The sequence below is a fragment of the Triticum dicoccoides genome, chromosome 2A (assembly GCF_002162155.2).
Source record: "Triticum dicoccoides isolate Atlit2015 ecotype Zavitan chromosome 2A, WEW_v2.0, whole genome shotgun sequence".
Lineage (NCBI taxonomy): Eukaryota > Viridiplantae > Streptophyta > Magnoliopsida > Poales > Poaceae > Triticum > Triticum dicoccoides.
In genome coordinates this window covers 142679371-142684811 of record NC_041382.1, presented here as the reverse complement: position 1 = coordinate 142684811, position 5441 = coordinate 142679371, and positions in this window count along the sequence as shown.

Here is a 5441-nt window from a genome sequence, read left to right as displayed (position 1 = left end):
GGAGGTGGAGCTTGGTCTTGTTGAGGTCCGCGCGGCGCCACCGCAAGCGGCGCGCGGTCTTGACGAGGCGGCGCGGGAAGCGCGGGTGCAGCTTCTCGCGGCCGTGGGATTTCTTGGCAGCTTCTCTCTTCGCGCGCGGGCACCGGTCGTGGCGGATCGCATTGCGGGGCCGCACGCCTTGGTGCCAAGGCGCCGTCTTTGGGCTGGGTTGGTGGAGGCGCGCCTCGGGCCTCATCGCCCGTGGCTGGCTGAGGGTGAGGCCGAGAGAGGGACGGCACCGTGGAGCCCCCTGCGGCGCGGACGAGCTCGGCGACGCGGTCAAGCCACTCCTTGTAGAGGTCGTCGACTGGGCAGTAGCGCAGGAGCTCGTTTGCGGCGAGGAGTGCGGCCCGCGCCTCCATGGGAGCATGGTGTGCGTGAGACTAAGAGCCGGCTGGGGCCAGCGGTGTGGCCGTCCTACCGCATCGAAGGATGCAGCGAAGATGCTTGCTGCTAGTTCCCCACCGTGCCGGTGGCAGCGTTGGCGGTGGGGGGCAGAGAACGACATGGTGGCCCGCCGATGGGAGCTGTCTGAGCAACGCTGGCAGTGAGAGCAGCCCGACGCTCAGCCATGGAGACGATGGAGCGGTGGAGCGACGAATTGACGGAAAGAAAGCTTCGGCTCACCCCTACCTAGCGTGCAAAATGTCGGATGTGGGGTTCCAGCAAACCCTTAAGGTTCGAACATTGGGGTACGCGTGAAGTCTCTTCCTCCCACTGATCTACGCCCTAGCTTGCTAAGATCTCGCGGACGAACTCAACGAACTCGCAGCATAGAAAGACACAGGATTTATACTGGTTCGGGCCACCGTTGTGGTGTAACGCCATACTCCAGTGTGGTGGTGGTGGATTGCCTCTTGGGCTGATGATGCACAATACAAGGGGAAGAACAGCCTCTTGAGGTTGAGGTGTTCTTGTGCATGGCTAACTTGTGTGGGTGAGAGAGTGATCTAAGATGCCGACCTCTCGCCCCCGATGGTGGCTAGTCCTACTAATAGAGGCCCCGGTCCTCTTCCCAAATATTGAGCGGGAAGGGAGCCAACAACGGCGGGCTAATTTGAAGGGGAACAGCTAGTATAAGCCATCCTGACAAAAGGTGGTCTGCGCCTCCGAAAGGCTCTGGTGGTGACGCCGTCTTGGGCTCCCGTCTTGCCGTCCTTCTGGTCTTGGTCTTGTTGCACCAAAATGGCAACATTTTCCTGATGCCTCAGTACTCCTCGCCTGCGCTAGTTTCCTTAACACCAAAGAGGAAACAAGGATGCTGCGCGTGCTGGCTCCCGCTTGGTGTTGATCGTCATGGCTCACGCCACGAGAGCCTTGTGAGGTTCGCCTCGCCTTGATATCTCCACTCCTTGTGAGCCTGCCTGACTAGGCCACTCCAGAAGAGGTCTCGTGTAGTCCGCCTCGCGAGGCTTGGCCCCTCGCGAGGGTCTTGGGTGTCTTGTTGGTGAAGATGGGCCATATGGCCTGCTGGCTCAGCCACGCCGCGGGCCGCGGGTAGGCAAGTCTGGGGACCCCCGTTCCCAGGATGCCGACATATATGTGATAGAGCATATCATATCACGGGGTTTGGATGCACCGGCGAAGTTTGCACCAACTCTTGAGGTGAGAAAGGGCAATGCATGGTACCGAAGAGGCTAGCAATGATGGAAGGGTGAGAGTGCGTATAATCCATGGACTCGACATTAGTCATCAAAGAACTCACATACTTATTGCAAAAATCTAGAAGTCATCAAAACCAAGCACTACGCGCATGCTCCTAGTGTTGGGGAACACAGTAGTTTCAAAAAATTTCCTATGCACACGCAAGATCCATCTAGGTGATGCATAGCAATGAGAGGGGATAGAGTGTTGTCTACATACCCTCGTAGACCGTAAGAGGAAGCGTTATGACAATGTGGTTGATGTAGTCGTACGTCTTCACGATTCGACCGATCCTAGCACCGAAGGTACGGCACCTCCGCGATCTGCACACGTTCAGCTCGGTGACGTCCAACGAACTCTAGATCCAGCTGAGGTCGAGGGAGAGTTTCATCAGCACGACGGCGTGATGACGGTGATGATGAAGTTACCGATGCAGGGCTTCACCTAAGCTCTACAACGATATGACCGAGGTGGAAATCTGTGGCGGGGGCACCGCACACGGGTAAACAGTCAACTTGTGTGTTCTAGGGTACCCCTGCCCCCGTATATAAAGGAGCAAGGGGGGAGGCCGGCCAGCCCTTGTGGCGCCCAAGGAGAGGAGGAATCCTCCTCCTAGTAGGAGTAGGATTCATCCTTTCCTAGTGCTACTAGGAGGGGGAAGGAAGGAGTGGGAGAGGGGAAGGAAAAGGCGGGCGCCGCCCCCCTCCTAGTCCAATTCGGACTCAAGGGGGAGGGGCGCATGGCCTACCCTGGCATCCCCTCCATCTCTCCACTAAGGCCCATCTAGGCCCATTAGTTCCCCGGGGGGGTTCCGGTAACCCTCTAGCACTCCGGTTTTATCCTAAACCACCCGGAACACTTCCGGTGTCTGAATATAGCCGTCCAATATATCAATCTTTATGTCTCGACCATTTCGAGACTCCTCGTGATGTCCGTGATCACATCCGGGACTCTGAACAACCTTCGGTACATCAAAACACATAAACTCATAATACCGATCATCACCGAATGTTAAGCATGCGGACCGTACGGGTTCGAGAACTATGTAGACATGACCGAGACTCATCTCTGGTCAATAACCAATAGCGGAAACTGGATGCTCATATTGGTTCCTACATATTCTACGAAGATCTTTATCGGTCAAACCGCATAACAACATACGCTGTTCCCTTTATCATCGGTATGTTACTCACCCGAGATTCGATCGTCGGTATCTCAATACCTAGTTCAATATCGTTACCCGTAAGTCTCTTTACTCGTTCCGTAATGCAACATCCCGTAACTAACTCATTAGTCACATTGCTTGCAAGGCTTATAGTGATGTGCATTACCAAGAGGGCCTAGAGATACCTCTCCGATACACAGAGTGACAAATCCTAATCTTGATCTATGCCAACTCAACAAACACCATCGGAGACACCTGTAGAGCATCTTTATAGTCACCTAGTTACGTTGTGACGTTTGATAGCACACTAAGTGTTCCTCCAGTATTTGGGAGTTGCATAATCTCATAGTCATAGGAACATGTATAAGTTATGGAGAAAGCAATAGCAGTAAACTAAACGATCATTGTGCTAAGCTAACGGATGGGTCAAGTCAATCACATAATTCTCTAATGATGTGATCCCGTTCATCAAAAGAAAACTCTTGTCCATGGCTAGGAATCTTGACCATCTTTGATTAACGAGCTAGTCAAGTAGAGGAATACTAGTGACACTCAGTTTGTCTATGTATTCACACATGTACTAAGTTTCTGGTTAATACACTTCTAGCATGAATAATAAACATTTATCATGATATAAGGAAATAAATAATAACTTTATTATTGCCTCTAGGGCATATTTCCTTCACCAAGGGGGATAGATTGCTAAGAAAAGACCATCACTCATCCCCGACCGCCACTCATAAGGAGGACAATCAAAGAAACACCTCATGCTTCAAATTTGTTACACAACGGTTACCATACGTGCATGCTATGGGACTTGCAAACCTCAACACAAGTATTTCTAGAATTCACAAATACTCAACTAGCATGACTCTAATATCACCATCTTCATATATCAAAACAATCATTAATTATCAAACTTCTCATAGTATTCAATGCACTCTATATGAAAGTTTTTATTATACCCATCTTGGATGCCTATCATATTAGGACTAATTTCATAACCAAAGCAAATTACCACGCCGTTCTAAAAGACTCTCAAAATAATATGAGTGAAGCATGAGAGATCGATATTTCTATAAAATAAAACCACCACCGTGCTCTAAAAAGATATAAGTGAGCACTAGAGCAAAAATATCTAGCTCAAAAGATATAAGTGAAGCACATAGAGTATTCTAATAAATTCCGATTCATGTGTGTCTCTTCCAAAAGGTGTGTACAGCAATGATGATTGTGGTAAACTAAAAAGCAAATACTCAAATCATACAAGACTCTTGTTGAGGATATGACTACCAGGAATGACCCGCCCAGGAGGGGCCAGGTCAACTACAATGGCGTTTTAAAAGAATAAAGCCCAAGAGTATTCAAGATGATGGTTTATGATTAGGCTTATAATAGGCCCAAGCCAGGAGGCAGCTTATGGCCCATAGGTATAAACCTCCATGTATGAATAGACTTGTAATACAAGGCATGTAAGAGATGTCACCGAGCCGGACACGTTTGTATGAGCCGGCCGGGACTCTATAGGCCGCAGGGCGTCAACCCGTGTATATAAGGGGACGACCCGGTGGCAGCTTAGGGCAAGAAACAATAGATAGAGAGCCAAGCTAGCGTATTCGCTCCTTGGTCATCGAAACCTAGCAATACCACACATCCACTGGAATAGGCTTTACCTTCATCCTAAGGGGCCGAACCAGTATAAACCCTTGTGTCCTTTGTCCCGATTAACCCCTTTAAGCTTCCTAGTTGCGATGGCTCCACGACTAAGTCCTTTCACTAGGACATCTGCCGTGACAATTCCACGACGGTTGGCGCCCACCGTGGGGCCAGCGCACGGTGGATTTGAGTTCTTGAAGGGCAGCTTCGAAGGGCTCAAGGGATACGCTGTGGGCCGGATGACCAAGAGTCGTCGCGGCAAGCTCTACATCGACGATGCAGGCTGGGGCCCCGACGCCGGCTCAATTGAGTACGGGTACCGGGTCCCCTTCGGCGGAATCCATGTCTTCAACATTCGGATTGGCGAGCCGGGCCCTGAGCCGGACATCTGCACCGACCTCATGGAGACGGCTCAATGTGCGAGACCCGCCCGGACTCAGCCCGCCGTGAGGCATGCCTTCGTCGGTTGCATCCATGGAGGGGAGTTTTCTGAAGGATCTGTTTACGGCGGTGAGACGGTTGTCTACTCTGACAGTGAGTCATCCACAGGTGAGACGAATTCATTGTATCAACTACAAGATGGCGGGCTTGGGGGCTATTCCGATGGCAGCAGTATTCCGGACGCCTTTGAGCCAGCGAACAGAGCGGGGATCTTCATGACTGGTACGTAGCCCGCTCAAGACTCTACGGCTGCGACAACGATAACCACCGGGTCGGCAGCGGCCGGGTCAGGAGACCCCGCGCGACCACCAACTCATGTGTTGATGGATCTCATGGATAGGATGACGGCCCTATTGACCGCCATGGTCGAACCGGCGGATAAGGCTCAGCATGATGCGGAGGTGGCACGGTTACGTGGGGAGGTAGCACAAGCTAAGGAAAACTTGGCGGCGGAGGACATCAGGATGGCTGCAGAGCGGGCGGCTTTGGATGCTCG